At 47.1% G+C, this 21,201-nt stretch overlaps 1 protein-coding gene across 3 annotated transcripts in view; it reads left to right on the plus strand.

Moving 5' to 3' along the window:
• The first annotated feature begins 530 nt into the window (after window positions 1-530).
• LOC137521084 (stAR-related lipid transfer protein 9-like) overlaps window positions 531-21,201 on the plus strand; it is a 94,241-nt gene continuing 73,570 nt past the window's right edge. For all 3 annotated transcript variants that reach the window (XR_011022025.1, XR_011022026.1, XM_068239863.1), the window contains exons 1-3: window positions 531-744; window positions 5,363-5,456; window positions 17,930-18,022. The gene's annotated coding sequence lies outside the window, so the exon portion shown is untranslated. The remainder of the gene's footprint in view (window positions 745-5,362; window positions 5,457-17,929; window positions 18,023-21,201) is intronic.

Genomic DNA, 21,201 nt, shown 5'->3' on the forward strand with positions numbered 1-21,201 from the left:
CACCAGAAACAAGCATGGAGCTAATCTGTCAGATGTGACAATAATGTCACAAACACCTGATCTGCGGCATGCTTGTTCAGGGGCTACGGCTGAAAGTATTAGAGGCAGAGGATCATAAATATGGCAGCCTCCATATCTCTCTTGCTTCAGTTACCCTTTAATTCGCCAGGTTCGCAGCCTACTGCACATATGCAAAAGGCTGTGAAGGCGGAGCTTAAAACGGACGGGGACGGGGCTTATCGCGACCAAATGGGGGGCGGGAATGCTCTTCGATTTGGAGGAGGGGCTTTGCAGCGGCAGCAGGGGAACATTTTGGCCAATGTCTGGCTGCTCAGGACAAAGTCTGGCCCTGGAAATGACTGATCATGTATTATTGCTACCACAAGGAATTTACATCCGTTTTTTTTAAGTAATATCAGCCCAGGATGAGCGTCAAAACGCCAGAAACTGATTTCTGCTCTCAGAAATCTAATTCTATGGCATCTATATTTTACCTTCACAGTGTCATTTCTACGAGCGGCCGCTAGGGGGAGCTCCGGGATGTAGCCGTCTCTACTATCAGGACAGCCGGTCTCTATGACTGCTTGTTCCTGGAGCCGGTGTATGTCGGGGCTGACTGAGAGCTCCTAGCTGTCGGGGATACGGAAACAGGGTCGCATGTCTGTCTCCGCCGTTGCTGCTGCTCTGTCTGCGAGGAGGTCGGTCGCGTGCCAGGATGACGTCATAGCTGCTACTGTGACGCAGGTGGGCCTCGCGTGTACCGCTGAGGATGATACCTGCAGTGACACGTGACCACTGCTCCCTCTGCTATTGCTGTGCCATGCTAGTGGATGGAGGGGAGGCATTATGTGCAACAGGGAAAGATGAGGGAGTGCGCCGTGCTGTATATACTGCTGCACGTGCATCATGCAGTTATGTATTCAGGCGTGCACATGCCTACCCACACTCCAATTTTGATTGGCCAATTTTACCACTGCCATGTGGTATGTGATTCTGAGCTTACTTGCATAATCTGTGTTTAGCATTCAAAGTCTGTTGGCCCTCATGTTACATGGAGGCGGTAAAAGTGGCTTGTGATTGGCAAATCAATTTTGGATGTGTATGCACCCTAAGGTGGCCACTAACTGTCCAATTTGTAGTGGAAAAATTGTTTGAGCGCTCAGACATTCTGATCGGATTGGTTGTAAATAATCTGTTGATGGGCACATTCGATTAGAAACAATTATAAAAAAAAAATAAAAAAAAATGTGTTGTCCGATTGGATGTTTGTCAAATCAAAATTTGGCTTTTCTTGTTGGTTGTGATAGGAAGCAAAGATTGGTCTGTTGATGGTGTAGTGAACAATTTTTTTTCCAATTAGAATTTATTGATTGCTTGAACGATTTTTCACTAGAATTTAGATTGTTAGTGGCCACCTTTTAGTTACTTTGCCCCTCCCTCTACTTTAATGTGATGTACACAGGGCCCAACTGTTTAGAGTACTCTGGCCTCGGAGCAGTGCTTTTTAGCGCTGCTAGATTTGGACGCAGCCGGCGCCTCCATACTCTACAATAGGAATCACTCCTATTGCAGCGCTCAGTGAGTAACGTCGACTCCGTCAGAAGACGGAGCCGGGGTTGCTTAAAAAATACAATAATTCGTCCTCCAGCAATCGGTGGAAGCCGAATTATTTCATTCCCCCACTATCCATGGCGGCCTGGAGGGGTAATAGAAATTAAAAACTTGTGCAGAAGCAGGATCAGCCATATACCGCTGTATCCTGCGCCCAAGTATACCGGCGCCGATTTAAAATGGTCTCCTCTGGCCTTCCCCTTAGAATGTGGCTGCTTCTCCCCTCCCTATTGTTGCCTAGTAGGAGGCTCCATCCCCATCTCTAGGCATTACTGCCTTCTTTCTGGCAGCATGATTATAATTCGAGCAAAGCTGCTGCAGCCATCATCTTGTTACCTAAAGCTAGGCATTGTAACACTGGTCTGCCCCTCAGTATGTCACTGCTGCTGCCCTCTTCAATGCTACTGGTGCTGTATGTATGTCCCTGTGTCTGCACACTGGCCCCAATGTTCAAGCCCTTTGCCCTTCAGCTTACCTCCTTGGTATGTCCTAGAAGATTGTAAGTGTATTGCGTCATCACGCTAGCAACGTGTTAGTCATGTGCAATAGAACTTGCAGTGTCTGAAACAGCTGATTATCAGCTGGTTTTGGAGACATGCGCATTTGCCCTGTAATTTTGCACTGCCAGCAAGCCACATTGGAAGCTGCATAAAGGACTGTACCATTCCTTGTTTGGAGTGCAGCATTCTCCATACATAGTGCTCTATTGCTTGCTGTGGCACTGAAGTAAAGGTGCAGTCCGTACAGAGAATAGGCAGCGCGTACGCAGAAAGGAGCAGTCCGTCTGCAGAATTCTGCAATCCATACAGAGAATGGTGCAGACCTTTAGACAGCTTAAGGTGTGGTTTCCAGGCAGGGCAGCACAAAATGTAGGGCAAATGCTCATGTCCCTGAAATCAGCTGATAATCGGCTATTTCAGAGACTGAAAGTTCTTTTGCGAATGTGCAGGAGTAACATGGAGCAAGCGTGATGTCACAATATGTTATCAAAAGAACAGGGCGACAGTGCCGATCCTTTGCTTTTGATTCCATTGATGATCCTGGGAGCTGCTGGATCGATCGAGGCACATGGCAACTGTAAGGTGGTTGAGCGCACCAATTGCTCTACTCACTGTGCACACAATATGGTTATGTTATGACATTTAGGAGAAGCCAACTATCTAGGGCGTACCGACACACCAGCAGTCTGAGTCGGAACATAGCTTCTGCAGCCCCCACCTCATCCACTGCAACTTAAGGTGCATACACACATGCTATTTTGATTGACTACTGCATGTAGTAGGAAGGTCAACCGATTGTGGATTGTATGCAGTGTTCTCCCCAGAAATTCTTTTCAGCTGGGTGGCATGACAAAGTAGCCGGGTGGGGAAGTAAGGTCCCTTTTACACTAGGAAATGCAATCGCGAAACCTACAATTTCCACTACCCGCGATTGCAACATATAGCTGCCGGGAACAGAGCACGATCGCCCACCAATTGCGATTCAGAACAGTGTTCTCCCCAGAATTTTTTTCCAGCCGGGTGGCATGAAATAGTAGCCGGGTGGCATGAAAAAGTAGCCGGGTGGGTCAAGTTGAAAATGCAGGGCAACTCTGCTTACAGCATAGGAGGAGGTGAGGAAGTGAGCCGATGACAGCCGGGTGGTCATCAAATCTAGCCGGGTGGAGCACCCGGCTAAAAGAGCCTGGGGAGAACACTGCAGAAAAAAAACGACGAATGCTAGTGGGAAAGGAGCACGGCGATTAACATGTTATCATGGTGCTCATTGTGATCTGCAAAACTGCTGCGATGCGCTTTCTGAAGCAGATCGCAGCTAGTGGAAAAGGGCCCTAAGGTCAATATAGTGCATTGTAATATACTGGGGCACATTACTGAGCACAGAGCAGTGTAGTATACTGGGGAACAGTACTGAGCACAGAGCAGTGTAGTATATTGGGGTACCTTTAGAGAAGAGAGGAAAGAGCAGAGCAAGAGTAGAGGAAAGGGAGAGCAAGAAGAGAGAGAAGGTGAAAGACAGACAGCAAAAGTGAGAGTTTGACCCCATGGGATTGTGGTTGTGGTCAGTTTGGCTGGCTTGCAGCTGTTCGACATCATAGTAAGTAGGACCAGGGCGCTAGCGTGAGATGCAGGTGGAGCAGGGCCCAGCAGCCGAGGGGCTGAAAGGGCCCCAGAAAATTCAACAGTGAAGGGTCTAGCTTCAGCCATGGCACCTGTGCAGAGCTCAGTGCCCAGCAATGGATAGGTGTGCCAGTACATTATATATTATAAATTTATATATGGGATGTGGATGTATATACTGATATAAATATACACCTGATGACAGATATACGTCCTGCTACATATGGACAGATGTTAACCTAATGATGCAGCATGCTCTCATATATGCCCCATCCATCATGCACATGATTTGTCATGCATGATGACACAGGAGGGTCTGCACAGCGACAGCTGCATGATGACACATGGGGGCTGCATGGTGTGACATGGGGGTTGCACGATGACACATGGAGGCTGCATGATAAGGGGTTGCATGTTGAGTCGGTGACACATGGATGATGTTGACACTGGGGGGCTGTATGATGAGGGACTGCATGGTGACCGTGACACATGGGGGTTGCATGATGATACACGGAAGCTGCAAGATGAGAGGCTGCAGGTGTCCCCTCCCCCTTAGAATAAGATGATTAAACCTTTTGGATGGTTTGCTGGGTGACCTCTCCCTTCCCCCTGGGTCTGGCTGAAGCAAAGGCCACAGACATGCTCCCCCTGGGCCCCGGCGCGCCTCTGATCCCAGCTGTCAGCACAATCAATTATTCTAGATATTCCTAATAACTGCACCTTATTACTAGTCAGAGGATTCTTCTTCTACGCAGCAGACAGGGGGAGCCGGTGCTAATGGTACGGTCCGTTCCCACTTTCACACGCTGAATGGCGTCAGGTGGGGTCTTGCATACCTGGAAACAGTAGCAATGGATTTCCGATGCGGAGGGCCGGGCACGTGGGTGGCCAGAGTGAGGCAGTGAGGTTCCTGGGCCCGCGGTCGCAACCACGTGTGTGGCGGCCACTCAGCTGCTGAGGCTCAGTGTTGTTTCCCAAGCGAGCCTCCGACTTCCCCAGCTTGCGTCCTGGCAGCCAAGTGGTGCGACTGCATGGTTGCAATGAGCGGTGTTCTGGCGTCTCGTGCTTGAAGCTGGGAGCCCGGTGCAGCTGGTGGTCGACTTTCCTTGCTGTCCTTGATGCTGAGGTGCTGCCGGGGGCTGTCTTCTGGTCCCTCCATGTGCCAGTAGCCATCCCAGGGCTCAGCTGATCCGGTACTGCAGCCGACTTCAAGTCTATGTGGGTAGCCGTCCCGTAGCCGGCTCCTGCAGCACAGATACACAGTGCGCCCTGGATGTCCAGTAATCCCTCCCCCACGCCTCCATCCCATGAAAAGGAGATAGTGCTGTGGGAAGGAAGGGGGATAGAAGGGCCAGAGTGCCTGTGTGTCACGCAGCCCTCTTACGGTGCCGGCTTGTATTAAAAAAAAAAAGTCCTGCCTGACTTTTGGAAGCTGGGCCGGGATTTAAAACACCCGGGCGACCCGCCCACCTAATTAGGCCTGGGGAGAACACTGTGTATGAACAGATTGTGCAGGTAAGCTCTTATACCACATGGAAGTAGTAAAATTGTCCAATCAAAATTGCATGTGTGTGTACCAGGCTTTAGCATGGACATTAACTGCTTTCTGAACTCACCACCTCTAATTTGCCCAGGTCTGGATGAAGAAAGAAGAGCCTGCGGTGACCAGTCCCAGCGCAGTGGTGGCCTTCGACAGCTTGACCATGACGCCTGGTGAGGGATCGCTTGGTAAGTATGGTGCACTGCTTTTTGCCCACTGCCACTTCTCATTGGATGGATTTTTATTTATTTATTTTTTGTTCAGTCACTGTGGGCCTGATTTGCAAAACTTGGCGAGCATTGATAAAGGATACCACAACCGAAGGGTTGTGGTAAAAATGATTGCAGCACTGTGTAGGTAGTAATCAGCACATACCTGCTCATCCTCCTGCCCCCCTCCATCTGCCGCCGTTCTCACTCTATACATGCCGGTGTGCGGCGACTTTTCTGAACTTTGCCCCGGACATACTGCGCACTGTGTGCGCAGTATGTCCTTCCCCCTTCACTTCTGGCCGGTGCACAGTGCGAGACTCAGAAGCACGCTGACCCCTCTGTGCTGCGTGTGCGCTCCATTACACCGAGCGTCACATGCTAATCATGCTGCAATCATTTTTACCACAACCCTTCGGTTGTGGTATTCTTTAATGGGGGAACAAATCCTTTGTACTAACTTTTATTCATATTGTAGATATTGCTGCAAATGCTCGGGCCTCCATCTTTGCCGCATTGATGGGATTGTGACCTAAAGCACAGATACTTGCCTATAAAGATGGAAGTCTATGGATCCTGCAGAGTTTTCCCATGTCCTCCTCCAGACCTTCCCTGTTGCCCAGTACTCTCTTGAAGTCCAGGTCTGCGCTCCCCTCTGAGCAGTAGCACCTTGTTTAACCTCCTTGGCGGGGTAAGCCGCGCAGGAGGTTTTCTCCGGCCCTGCTGGGCCGATTTGTTTAATTTTATTTTTTTTGCTGGACGCGTCAGCACACAGATCGCCGCCGCCCCGCGCTCGATCGCCGGTATCCGTCGTGCCGCGCCCCCCTGACTCCGTGCGCTGCCTGGCCAATCAGTACCAGGTAGCGCTGAGGGGTGGTTCGGGACTCCCAATGATGTCCCGACGTCGGTGACGTCATCCTGCCCCATCGCCATGGCGACGGGGGAAGCCCTCCAGGAAATCCTGTTCTTTGAATGGGATTTCCTGATCGGAGATCGCCGAAGGCGATCGAAGCGGGCGGGGGGATGCCGCTGAGCAGCGGCTATCATGTAGCGAGCCCTGGGCTCGCTACATGATATAAGAAAAAAAAACTGCTGCGCTCCCTCCTGGCGGAATTTTTTATACCGCCAGGGGGGTTAAAGGTAACCTTAAGTCAAAAATAAAAAATGAGTTTTACTCACCTGGGGCTTCCCTCAGCCCTCTGCAGCTGATCGGTACCCACGTAGAGTCGCTCTGATGCTCCTGGACCTACTTCCGGTTTCGCCGTCACCAGCTACAATAGCACCCCCTATACTGCTATTGCGGCAAGGAAGGGTGCTATTGTAGCTGGGAACGCAAAGAATCACTCGCGTTCCCGGCCCGGAAGTAACCTCCGGGCGGTCCAGGAGCATCAGAGCGACTCTACGTGGGTACCGATCAGCTGCAGGGGGCTAAGGGAAGCCACAGGTGAGTAAAACTCATTTTTTATTTTTGACTTAAGGTTACCTTTAATGTGAACCTAAAGTCAAGTAAAATAATGAGATTAACTCACCTGGGGCTTCCCTCAGCCCCCTGCAGCCGATCGGTGCCCTCGCAGCCCCGCGCCGATGGTCCGCAATAGCAGCATAGGGGGCGATATACAGGCTGGGAACGCGAAGAATCACTCGCGTTCCCATGCCTGTCGGCCGGTGACGGCCACACCGGAAGTGTTCACCGGCAGGTCCTGGACCATCGGAGCGGGGCTGCGAGGGCACCGATTAGCTGCAAGGGGCTGAGGGAAGCCCCAGGTGAGTTAACCACTTGCCGACCGCCCACAGCCGATGGGCGGCGGCACAGTGGATCCCTAAAGGACCGCAATACGCCCAAGGGCGTTGCGTCCTTTTCGTATGCCGGGGGAGCGATCGCGTCATTGATGACGCGCGCTTCCCCCGGCAACTGGCTCCGCTCACCCGCCGCAACATCCCGCCGGCCATACGGAAGCGCTGGCGGGATGTTAACCTCGCAATCGCCGCTACAAAGTGTATAATGCACTTTGTAATGTATACAAAGTATATTATACAAGCTGCCTCCTGCCCTGGTGGTCCCAGTGTCCGAGGGACCACCAGGGCAGGTTGCAGCCACCCTAGTCTGCACCCAAACACACTGATCGCCCCCCCCCCCGCCCCCTGATCGCCCACAGCACCCCTCAGACCCCCCCCTGCCCAGCCCCCAGACCACTGTTTGCACCCAATCACCCCCCTAATAACCCATCAATCACTCCCTGTCACTATCTGTCAACGCTATTTTTTTTTTATCCACCCAACAATCAGCCCCTAACCTGCCCCTTGCGGGCAATCTGATCACCCACCCACACCAATAGATCACCCGCAGATCCGACATCAGATCACCTCCCAAATCCATTGTTTACATCTATTCTCTCCTCTAAACACCCACTAATTACCCATCAATCACCCATCAATTACCCCCTATCACCACCTGTCACTTTTACCTATCAGATCAGACCCTAATCTGCCCCTTGCGGGCACCCAATCATCCGCCCACACGCTCAGATTGCCCTCTGACCCCCCCCCCCTTATCAATTCACCAGTGCATTCATTACATCTGTTCTTCCCTGTAATAACCCACTGATCACCTGTCAATCACCCATCAGTCACCCCCTGTCACTGCCACCCAACAATCGGCCCCTAACCTGCCCCTTGCGGGCAATCTGATCACCCACCCACACCAATAGATCGCCCGCAGATCCGACATCAGATCACCTCCGAAGTGCAGTGTTTACATCTATTCTCTCCTCTAAACACCCACTAATTACCCATCAATCACCCCCTATCACTACCTGTCACTTTTACCTATCAGATTAGACCCTAATCTGCCCCTTGCGGGCACCCAATCACCCGCCCACACGCTCAGATTGCCCTCTGACCCCCCCTTATCAATTCACCAGTGCATTAATTACATCTGTTCTTCCCTGTAATAACCCACTGATCACCTGTCAATCACCTGCCAATCACCTATCACCCATCAATCACCCTCTGTCACTGCCACCCATCAATCAGCCCCTGTCACTGCCACCCATCAATCACCCCCTGTCACTGCCACCCATCAATCAGTCCCTAACCTGCCCCTTGCGGGCAATCTGATCACCCACCCACACCATTAGATCGCCCACAAACCCGCAGTCAGATTACCTCCCAAATGTATTGTTTACATATGTTATCTTCTCTAAACACCCACTAATTACCCATCAATCACCCCCTATCACCACCTGTCACTGTTACCTATCAGATCAGACCCTAATCTGCCCCTTGCGGGCACCCAATCACTCGCCCACACGCTCAGATTGCCCTCAGACCCCCCCCCACCTTATCAATTTGCCAGTGCATTAATTACATCTGTTCTTCCCTGTAATAACCCACTGATCACCTGTCAATCACCTGCCAATCACCTATCACCCATCAATCAGCCCCTGTCACTGCCACCCATCAATCACCCCCTATCACTGCCACCCATCAATCAGTCCCTAACCTGCCCCTTGCGGGCAATCTGATCACCCACCCACACCATCCGATCGCCTGCAGACCCGCAGTCAGATCACCTCCCAAGTGCATTGCATCTGTTCTCTCCTCTAAGCACCCACTAATTACCCATCAATCACCCCCTGTCACTGCTACCCATCAGATTAGACCCCTATCTGCCCCTAGGGCACCCAATCACCCGCCCACACCCTCAGACCCCAGCCCTGATCACCTCGGCAGTGCATTACTTGCATCTATTCCCCCCACTAATCACACCTTGAGACACCCATCAATCACCTCCTGTCACCCCCTAGCACACCTACCCATCAGATCAGGCCGTAATTTGCCCTGTGTAGGCTCCTGATCACTCGGCCAAACCCTCAGATCCCCCTCAGACCCCCTTCCGATCACCTCCCCAGTGCATTGAGTGCATCTATTTTCCCCTCTAATCACCCCCTGAGACACCCATCAATCACCTGCTGTCACCCCCCTAGCACTCCTATCCATCAGATCAGGCCCAATACAACCTGTCATCTAAAAGGCCACCTTGCTTATGACCGGTTCCACAAAATTCGGCCCCTCATAGACCACCTGTCTTCAAAATTTGCAGATGCTTATACCCCTGAACAGTCATTTTGAGACATTTGGTTTCCAGACTACTCACGGTTTTGGGCCCGTAAAATGCCAGGGCGGTATAGGAACCCCACAAGTGACCCCATTTAAAAAAAAAAAAATACACCCCAAGGTATTCTGTTAGGTGTATGACGAGTTCATAGAAGATTTTATTTTTTGTCAAGTTAGCGGAAATTCATTTTTATTGTTTTTTTTTCACAAAGTGTCATTTTGCACTAACTTGTGACAAAGAATAAAATCTTCTATGAACTCGTCATACACCTAACGGAATACCTTGGGGTGTCTTCTTTCTAAAATGGGGTCACTTGTGGGGTTCCTATACTGCCCTGGCATTTTAGGGGCCCTAAACCGTGAGGAGTAGTCTAGAAAACAAATGCCTCAAAATGACCTGTGACTTTTTTTTTTGTCACAAAGTGTCATTTCTCCCATCGTCCTCCAGGATGGCTGCTGCTGAGATATTGCTTGTCCCTCCCCAAACGGAAACACCTGTAAGAGTAATCAATTTAAAAGAACCCGCCCTTATATAAGGACTCCTCCTCCCTCACCAACTCAGTTTTTGTTTGTTTCCCATCACCTGAGGATACACCTGTAGACCTTTCTTGTTTTAAGGCATAGGTTGGCCTGGGGCGCCTATGTTGTCAGGCAGGGGTTTTTCCTGGATGGCGGTGGAAACTGTGAGTAGGATGCCCCAGTTTTAACCTGTGTGCGGTGGGGGCGGAATGTTACCTGGCTGCAGGTTGTCCAAAAGGATCGCCGCCATTACCGCCCTTCTTGCTGCGTCCATGTGTTACAGAGCAGCTAGAGATGTCAGAAGTTATGACATAGGATCTCCTGGTCCCGCAGGTGTCACTTCTGCTAGCCGCTGTTTGGCCAATGAGGACAGGAAGTGGGGCGGTGTCTTCAGAAGCCTAGAGAAGCGCGAATTCCGCGCTCTCTACACGTGGGACGCCAGCGACGCTGCCATGGAGCAGAAGCAGTCCTCCGCAACAGCAGCCTCTGATGCCCGACCGAGACTTTCTCTCTCGGAGGAATTGGCACAGGTACATATATGAGAAAACGATTGCTATCTATAAATACCTCTAGCAAAATGTTTTTCTGAGCAGTGACTCTTCTTTCACGGTTTTGCAAAACTTGCACAGCAACAGCCTGAGAGATAGAGATGCCAAAAGTGTAACATTAGATTACATGATAAGAAATGGAACTGCTCCTCACGTTCTCCACTATGCTGGAAAGATGGGATCACAGACAATAGGCATCCCAGCCTGTTCCAGCAGCAAAGGTGAGTGCACTGATGGTGCATTTTTTTGCAGGAATATACACTCCTATGGTTGAGATTGCAGTGTGATTTCCCCTGTGTTTTCCCTTTTCCCTTTCCCTCTATAACCTAGCAAGCTAAAAGTGCATGCAAAGCAGAGGGGGTATCGGATAAGGTTGGAGAAGCTAATATCTTAGAAATGTTGCTACTGCAACATTGGGCTTCCCCAGCAATATAACAAAGAATTGTCAAGCCTGCACGAAATCTGTGGTAGCTAGTGGTTGACAATTTACATAAACAGCTAATGGAAACTTTCAGGGTAATAAGGAATCCCTGAGCAGTTTCAGGGAGTGATTGGTTTCCCATTTTTGATTGTTAGGTTTGCAGTAAACCTATACTAGCTGTAGAGACTGAGGATTGTTTGCAGGAATATGCATTTACATGATTGATTGTTAGTGTTTTTCCCTTGTATGGTTTATACTTTCCCTTATCCTCTGTGTCCATGCAATGTAACAGTGGGTGCAAAGCATGAGTGAAGGGGAATTGTTGCCATTGCGGCAGTATGTTTCCCCAGGGTTATAATAAGATTGGTCAAGCCTGAACTGGAGCGATGGTGATTGACAATCTATGTAAATGAGAAATAGAACTTTTCAGGAAGTGAAACTCTGGGTAGTTTCAAGGAGTTCTTTTTTTTTTTTTTTCAGATCTGTTTTGCATTTGCATTGGTTCGGATCTGTTTTGCATTTGCATTGGTTCGGATCTGTTTTGCATTTGCATTGGTTCGGATCTGTTTTGCATTTGCATTGGTTCGGATCTGTTTTGCATTTGCATTGGTTCGGATCTGTTTTGCATTTGCATTGGTTCGGATCTGTTTTGCATTTGCATTGGTTCGGATCTGTTTTGCATTGGTTCAGAACTGTTTTGCTTTTGCATTTGTGTCAGATCTGTTTTGCTTTTGCATTTGTGTCAGATCTGTTTTGCTTTTGCATTTGTGTCAGATCTGTTTTGCTTTTGCATTTGTGTCAGATCTGTTTTGCTTTTGCATTTGTGTCAGATCTGTTTTGCTTTTGCATTTGTGTCAGATCTGTTTGCATTTCCATTGGTTCAGATATGTTTGCATTGGTCAGATCTGTTTTGCATTGGTTCAGATCCGTTTTGCATTTGCATTGATTCAGATTGGGTTTGCATTTGCATTGGTTCAGACTGGATTCGCATTTGCATTGGTTCAGATTGGGTTTGCATTTGCATAGGTGTCAGATCTGTTTTGCATAGGTGTCAGATCTGTTTGGCTTTTGCATTGGTGTCAGATCTGTTTGGCTTTTGCATTGGTGTCAGATCTGTCTTGCATTTGCATTGGTGTCAGATCTGTCTTGCATTTGCATCGGTTCAGATCTGTTTAGCTTTGGATCTATTTTTCATTTGTTCTAGATCTGTTTTGCTTGGTTTTTTTTTTTTTTTTTTTTTTTTTCAAATCTGTTTGCATTTGCTTTGGTTTTAGACCTGTTTAATTTAACATTTGTATTGGTCTCAGACCTGTTTTGCTTATGCATTGGTCTCAGATCTGTTGTGCTTATGCATTGGTCTCAGATCATCTGTTGTTGGCATTTGTTTCAGATCGGTTTTGCTTTGGCGTTTGGTTCAGATCTGTTTTGCATTTGCATTGGTTCAGATCTGTTTTACAGTTGCATTGGTTCAGATCGGTTTTGCATTGGGGTTCAGATCTGTTTTGCATTTGCATTGGTTCAAATATGTTTTGCTTTTGCATTGGTATCCGATCTGTGTTGCATTTGCATTGGTTCAGATCTGTTATGCATTGGTTCTGATCTGTTTTGCATTTGCATTAGTTCAGATCTGTTTTGCATTTGAATTGGTTCAGATCTGTTTTGCTTTTGCATTGGTGTCAGATCTGTTTAGCTTTGGATCTATTTTTTCATTTCTTCTAGATCTGGTTTGTTTTTGAATTTGTTTCAGATCTGTTTTGCATTTTGCTTTGGTTCTAGACCTGTTTAGCATCTGTATTGGTTTCAGATCTGTTTTGCTTATGCGTTGGTCTCAGATCTGTTTCGCTTATGCGTTGGTCTCAGATCTGTTTCGCTTATGCGTTGGTCTCATCTGTTTCGCTTATGCGTGGGTCTCAGATCTGTTTCGCTTATGCGTGGGTCTCAGATCTGTTTCGCTTATGCGTGGGTCTCAGATCTGTTTCGCTTATGCGTGGGTCTCAGATCTGTTTCGCTTATGCTTGGGTCTCAGATCTGTTTCGCTTATGCGTGGGTCTCAGATCTGTTTCGCTTATGCGTGGGTCTCAGATCTGTTTCGCTTATGCGTGGGTCTCAGATCTGTTTCGCTTATGCGTGGGTCTCAGATCTGTTTCGCTTATGCGTGGGTCTCAGATCTGTTTCGCTTATGCGTGGGTCTCAGATCTGTTTTGCTTATGCGTTGGTCTCAGATCTGTTTCGCTTATGCGTTGGTCTCAGATCTGTTTCGCTTATGCGTTGGTCTCAGATCTGTTTCGCTTATGCGTTGGTCTCAGATCTGTTTCGCTTATGCGTTGGTCTCAGATCTGTTTCGCTTATGCGTTGGTCTCAGATCTGTTTCGCTTATGCGTTGGTCTCAGATCTGTTTCGCTTATGCGTTGGTCTCAGATCTGTTTCGCTTATGCGTTGGTCTCAGATCTGTTTCGCTTATGCGTTGGTCTCAGATCTGTTTTGCATTTTTTCAGATCTGTTTTGCTTTGGCGTTTGTCTGATATGTTTTTCATGTGTTGCAGATCTGCAACAATTTGCATTGGGTTCAGATCTGTTTACCTTTTGATATGAAGGTGGAAGATTTCTGCTCTCTCCACCCATCGGTGTCAGGGAACAGATTGGATGAGTTATTAGTGGACTGGCTGAGCGGTCTCCTCTACACATTTCCACCATTCAACTTCACTCCCAAGGTGCTGAGAAAGATGGAGGTTGAAGGGCAACAGTGATATTCATAGGTCCCTGGTGGCTGAGAAGGGCATGGTTCCCTGATCTGTTGTCTCTAGTCCTGAAAGGCCCATGGCATCTGGGAAAGACAAGACCTGTTAGTTCAGGAGTCAAATTTTCATCCTAATCTCCAGATGTAAAAGTTGATAGCCTGGGTATTGAGGAAAGAATCCTGGTAAGACTGGTTTTCTAAAGAGGTGGCATCTACTTTAGTTAACTGCAGAAAGATTTCCACAACGAGGAAATATGCAAAAATTCGGAACGCATATTCTTCCTGAAAGGAAAGGAATAATATACAGACGGATGACCTTAAGATTATTTTGGGAATTTTTACAGAGTGGAATTGATATGGGGCTGAAGGTAAGCGCCCTAAGAGTCCACGTATCGGCCTTATTGGGTTTTCTTCATACACAATTGTCTAAGAAGATTTTTTGTTAAGTCTTAATTTCATTAGCGACATTCCAACCAATGCCAGAAAAATTAGTTCCCCCTTGGGATTTATCTTTAGTTCTAAATTTCTTGACTTCTGATAAATTTGAACCTATTGCTCAGACCCCTTTTAAAGAATCTAACATTAAAGGTAGCAATAACGTCAGCTAGAAGAATTGGGGATATTCAGGCATTATCCGTTAAGGACCTTTTTATATGGTTATTCATTCAGAATTGTGTTCAGACCTGACCTAGCCCATCTTCCAAAGATATCTTCAGCTTTTCATCGTTCACAGGAGATTGTTTTACCGTCTTCTTCTCCCAAGCCGCAGGATGTTAGAGAAGCAGTGAAACAGATTAATGTGAGAAGAGCTATCATAGTTTATTTAGAAAGGACAGCTCAGTGGAGAAGATCTAGCCATTTATTTGTATCATATATGGGAGCCTCAAAGGGATTGCAGGCATAAAAAAAAAAAAAAAAAGAAAAAAGAAAAAAAAAAAAAAAGAGCTAGATGGGTTAAGGAGCTAATAGGTTGGGCTTACAGGGAATCGCAGGAAGTATTCCATACTAGAATTACAACACATTCTACTCTATCCTTGGCAGCCTCTTGGGCAGAGAGGTCGTGAGCAAGCCTGGAACAGATATGTAAAGCAGCTACATGGTCGTCACACACAACTTTTGTGAAACACTACAGAGTTGAACTACTGTTAAGCCAGGATCAGAGTTTTTTGGAAAAAAGTATTACAAGCCATCATCCCTCCCTAAGGAAAAATTTCTCGCTGGTCTCAGCAGCAGCCATCCTGGAGGACGATGGGAGAAAGTCCCAGCTGCTTACCGGTAGCCGTGTTTCGGCGAGTCCTCCAGGATGGCTACCGAGTTCCCATCCCTATTTTAATATAGTTGCTAAGTTTGATTTATGTTAAAGGTGATGTACTCTTAATAACTGAGTTGGTGAGGGAGGAGGAGTCCTTATATAAGGGCGGGTTCTTTTAAATTGATTACTCTTACAGGTGTTTCCGTTTGGGGAGGGACAAGCAATATCTCAGCAGCAGCCATCCTGGAGGACTCGCCGAAACACGGCTACCGGTAAGCAGCTGGGACTTTTCCGCTAACTTGTGACAAAAAATAAAATCTTCTATGAACTCACCATGCCTCTCAGTGAATACTTTGGGATGTCTTCTTTCCAAAATGGGGTCATTTGGGGGGTATTTATACTATCCTGGAATTTTAGCCCCTTATGAAACATGACAGGTGGGCAGAAAAGTCAGAGATGCTTGAAAATGGGAAAATTCACTTTTGGCACCATAGTTTGTAAACGCTATAACTTTTACCCAATCCAATAAATATACACTGAATGTTTTTTTTTTTTTTATCAAAGACATGTAGCAAAATAACTTTCGCGCTCAAATGTATAGGAAATTTTACTTTATTTGAAAAATGTCAGCACAGAAAGTTAAAAAAAAAGTCATTTTTTGACAACATTCATGTGTTTTTTGATGAATATAATAAAAACTAAAACTCGCAGCAGCAATCAAATAGCACCAAAAGAAAGCTGTATTAGTGAGAAGAAAAGGAGGTAAAATTCATTTAGGTGGTAGGGTGTATGACCGAGCAATAAACCGTGAAAGCTGCAGTGGATTGAATGGAGAAAAGGCTCTGGTCCTTAACCACCCTGGCGTTCTATTAAGATCGCCAGGGCAGCTGCGGGAGGGTTTTTTTTTAATAAAAAAAAAACTATTTCATGCAGCCAACTGAAAGTTGGCTGCATGAAAGCCCACTAGAGGGCGCTCCTATCCCATATTTCTGATCGCCTCCGGCGATCCGCAGTAACAAGGAAGGCCGCAATGAGCGGCCTTCCTTGTTTCGTTTTGCTCGTCGCCATGGCGACGAGCGGAGTGACGTCATGGACGTCAGCCGACGTCCTGACGTCAGCCGCCTCCGATCCAGCCCTCAGCGCTGGCCGGAACTGTTTGTTCCGGCTGCGCAGGGCTCGGGCGGCTGGGGGGACCCTCTTTCGCCGCTGCACGCGGCGGATCGCCGCGCTGCGGCGGCGATCAGGTAGCACACGCGGCTGGCAAAGTGCCGGCTGCGTGTGCTGCTTTTTACGGGGAGCAAATCGGCCCAGCAGGGCCTGAGCGGCAGCCACCGGCGGTAATGGACGAGCTGAGCTCGTCCATACCGCTAAGGTGGTTAAGGGGTAGAAAGACTGTGGTCCTCAGGTGGTTAATCTCTCTTTTTTTTTTTTTTTTTTTTTTTTTTTTAACTTGACTTTAGGTTCACTTTAAGGGACCCAGCAGAAAACCTCATAGGGAAATTCTGCTTGATTGGGTGGACGGCACCCTCTTGAACCAGGGCTGTGGAGTCAGTACAAAAATCTTCCAACTCCGACTCCTCAGTTTCTGAAACCACGACTCCGGGTACCCAAAATTGCACAGACTCTGACTCCGACTCCTTAGTCTAATACTTAACAGGGCTGTGGATTTTGTACAAAAATCATGCGACTCCGACTCCTGACTCCTCAGTTTCTGAAACCACGACTCAGACTCCAACTCTGACTCGACAGCCCTGTCTTGAACTGCTAGGTTTCAGATGTAGTAAACTACCCCCCTTCTGTAATTTGAAACCACTATAATATAGTAACTGAATCAGGAGGCTCTACATGTGCTTATCAAATAAATGCAATACAAAACCGCTTGATATCCCCTATTAAAACTCCAATTAAAACCATAAAGACAGGAGGGGAGCACTCCATCACACTTTTCCACTTATCACCATCAGGTCATGCTCAATAGTGGTCACTCAGCCTATGCAAACCACATTGGCCACCGATATGGTTGATAATACGTGGACCCACCACCTCACTTGGTTAAAGACGATCAATTGGGATTTATTTAGTATTTAAAAGTGTACAGAAAAAGGGTAGTCGTAGGTAAGCCAGACATCAAAGTTTATATCACACAGAGTTCAGGCCGAGATTTACCTCACAGGAGTTGCAGCGAGGGACATGCTGGGAGCTTGGGGCTGGACAAAGCCTCCGGTAAGTAGCACTTATTTTGCTTTATAATTGCCTGATAACTCCTTTAAAGCATATAGTATACGGCCTTAGGCCCCAGATTCAGCCAGGCCTCTTAGAGACACTGAAGAGGAAAAAATTGTAATATAATGAATTGGTTGTGTAGTATGGATAATTACTAGAACATTAGAAGCAAAGAAAATATTCTCATATTTTTATTTTCAGTTTTATAGTGTTTTTATAACATTGTATCATTCTCAGTTTATTGTATCATTTGCAGTGTATACACTACTCAGCATTCTAAATGCTTTTACAGAGCAGCCCAGCAAACTTTTGACCTGGCTTCTGGCAGAGAAAAAGAAAATAGTGACTGACACTTGAGATAACAACTTCAGAAGAGGAGCTCTCTGCGACTTTGAAAGTCTTGGAGCTCAGTGGCTTTTTTGCATAGATAACAGGAGTTTCTTAACTCTTCCTGTATTGGAAACAATATTAGACACATATCTCTGCTCCTGTTTTATTTCTTAGCTGTACTACACATACAAATAATTTTTTTTTCCGCTTCAGTGTTTCTTTAAGTATATAGCTATACAGTTATGTCAGAGAAACTGATTGAAAGTCCTTTACATAGTGCACTTACCTGGTTTTGTTGTCCACAAGGGATATTGCAGCCCGAAACTGCCTTCTGACTCACACCAGCAGTGGACGTGTGGCCAAACTAGTTGACTTTGGAATGGCATGTGACATTTACAGGTAAGAATCTAAAGTCTGAGTATTACGCTGTGGTACCATGCTGATTTATAACTATTACCACTAGGGCTTGCAAACACAAGTATGAAACAGGTGCATACTCGTACATGGAGGGAAGTGTGGGCCTAAAGAGGACCCTGGTCAGCGGTGGGGTTGAGGATGACATGGGAAGCCTCTGGGGCAATTTCTAGTTGCTAAAAAGGTAATCTGTAGATAACATAAAAATATATCTCTTTTACAAAAAGGTATGGAGGCTGCCATTGCTATTTATTTCCTTTTAAAATCAAAACCAGTAGCCTGGCAGTCTTCCTGGTCCCGTGTCTTTAATATTTTAGCCATAGACGCTGAACAAACATGCAGCAGATCAGGTACTCTGACTCAGGTTTTACTGGATTAGCCATATGCTTGTTTCAGAGTTTTGACTCGATACTACGTATGCCAGAAGAGCAACAGGACTGCCAGGCAAGTGGCATTGTTTACAGAGAAATACATTTGGCAGCCCCCATATCACTCTTACCTCGGTTTCCCTTTAAGAGTAAAGCTAATTAAATAACTGCCTGTCTTTTTGTATTGTACCATGTAACCTTTTATAATGCTCTGTCTGGAGTATTTTTTCCATCTCGCTGTCCCTCTCAGAAAATGCGTAAGACTCCTTCAAACCTATGAGCATTTCAGTGCATGCTTTTCACCCTTCTCTTTTCAACTAGGATTATACTGGGGGCAGCCCTTAGCAATTCCTCCATTGCCGGACACCACCTACTCGCCGTTTTTTTTTCCTAGCAATTTGGAAGGAAGGGAGGGGTTCCTCCAATAAATGTAAAATATTTTATATTTGTCATCATGCAGCTGAAAAAAGGCTGTTATTTATTATTATTATTATTATTATTATTTAGAAAATAGATTTTATTTCTGAAATCTTATCTTTTTAATTTGGGTCCACTTTAAGTGGATGCCACCTGAAGCCTTTGTAGAAGGAATATTTACCTCCAAGACCGACTCCTGGTAACCAATACACTGATGTCATCTATTCACTACCCACAGGGCCGGTTCTAGCTCCAATGGGGCCCCGGGGCAAAAGTAACTGGGGGGGGGGGCCTTGACCCCTCCTCCTTCCCCAACCACTGATGGACCCCCTCCCCCCCCCCCCCCCCCAAAGTCTCCATCAGACTGGCCAGCTGTGCTCCCCAGTGTTAGGTAGTCCCCCCCATCCCCCAGTATAGATGGCCAGTAGTTTTCCCCAGGATTAGGTAGCCCAGAATAGATAGCTAGATGTGCCCCCATGATTGGGTAGCCCTCCAGTATAGATAAATGTGCCCCATAAATAGGCAGCCTCCCCCCTCCAGTAGAGTTAGCCAGATGTGTCCCCATCCACACATGATTAGGTAGCCCCCCTTCCCCCAATATGGATGTATGTGCCCCCCAGGATTAGGCAGCCCCCCTCCCGGAATAGATAGCTAGATGTGCCCTCATGATTAGGTAGTCCCCCCCCCCCCCCCAGTGTAGATAAGTAGATGTGCCCCCATAAATAGGTAGCCCCCCTTCAATAGAGGTATCAAGATGTGCCCCCCACATGATTAGTTAGCCCCCCATCAAGATAGCTAGAGGTGTCCCCTGGATTGAGTTGCCGCCTCCTCATATGCAGTGTGGTGGGCATCGCAACAAAAGGACCAGGATACTACTCATCTATCAGCGTCGTCGGGAAGTCTAGAAAGGTTTCTCCACTTCACACAGTCACGGCGTCTCTTCTCTGAATCCTCCAGTGGTGCAGTACTGAGGCACCACTAGATGGTAGCAGAGAGGAGACGCTGTGACTGAAAGAAGTGGAGAAGACTTTCTGGACTTCCCAACGATGCTGACAGGTGTGTAGTACCCTCAGGGACCCGCACAGCACATTGGGGGGAGAGCACTCGGGGAGCTCCTGCCTGCTGCTGGCTACCCTCCTTTACCCACACAACTTATGCCGCATATCTGCGGCTGACCAAGATCCACTTGCTTGGGGGGCCATTATGGACTCTGGGGCCTGGGGGCAATTGCCCCTCTTGCCTGTATTGTAGCGCTGGCCCTGACTACTAACGCTGCTTTTTCTAAACACAGCTATAACTAGGACTTTGACTGTCTGCCATTAAGTGGTTAGGATTTTCTGCCATCACCTGTGACATATCAGATCATAGTGAAAGCTGCTAAGGTGTGTGTGTGTGTGTGTGTGTGTGTGTGTATAGTGGTTGTTAAATGAAGCTGCATTCAGCATCCTCACTAGAAGGGATTTTTTTTTTCCTTAATAACTCCAGGATAACCCAGGTTTATTCAAAAGGAAAATGTGACCGCAGTCCCACAACCTTTGGATTTTTTAAAGACAGTCTTTAAAAAATCCAGTCCACATTAACGGTTTCGCTTAAGCTATTCCCTGTGGATTCTCAAAGATCACTGGAGATGCCCAATACTGGAGATACTTACCTAAGAAGAGGTGAGCCTCTGGATTCTCCAGAAACTTCCCTCATTTTCTTTGAGACCACCACAGTTGCAGGGACCCTCTGAAAGTTTTTGGCTGCACTCATCTTTGTGTACGAGCACAGCTGTCCTGCTCATACATGGTGGGGAGCGGGCTCCACTTTAAGCAAGGAAAAAATAGGTCAAGTTTGCTTTACATAATATTAGTCTTTAGGCCATAAAAGTATAGTTAAGACTTCCAATCTGTTACAGGTTCTTTGGAGTGCTGCTGTGGGAGTTCTTCTCATTAGGATATATGCCGTACCCATGCAAAATCAACCAAGAGGTGCTGGAATTTGTAACAAGTAGTGGACGTATGAATCCCCCTCCCCCCTTAAAAGATTCCCCAGGACTAGTGTAAGTGTTTCTGCAAGTTGAGGGCCTGTAAGAGCCTCTCTGACTGATGTGATTATAAATAGTGTAACACAGTGCTCCTCCTTTCATTGATTTGTTACTGACCTGAATGGAACCCAACAATACCAAAACTGTCTGGAAGGGGTTCAGTGCTTCATTGCTATCAGCAAACCAGCACGAGGCAATGGACTGTAAAAGGGGCAATAGCTGTTTCTAAAGTGTCCTGAACTCTGGATGACTTTTTTTTTTTTTCTTTTTTTTAATAAACCTGAAGTCACATAAAAAACGCAAGTTCGATACTTACCTCAGTAGGGGGAAAGCTCTAGATCATGGGTGCCCAC

This window comes from Hyperolius riggenbachi, chromosome 6, assembly GCF_040937935.1.
Source record: "Hyperolius riggenbachi isolate aHypRig1 chromosome 6, aHypRig1.pri, whole genome shotgun sequence".
NCBI lineage: Eukaryota > Metazoa > Chordata > Amphibia > Anura > Hyperoliidae > Hyperolius > Hyperolius riggenbachi.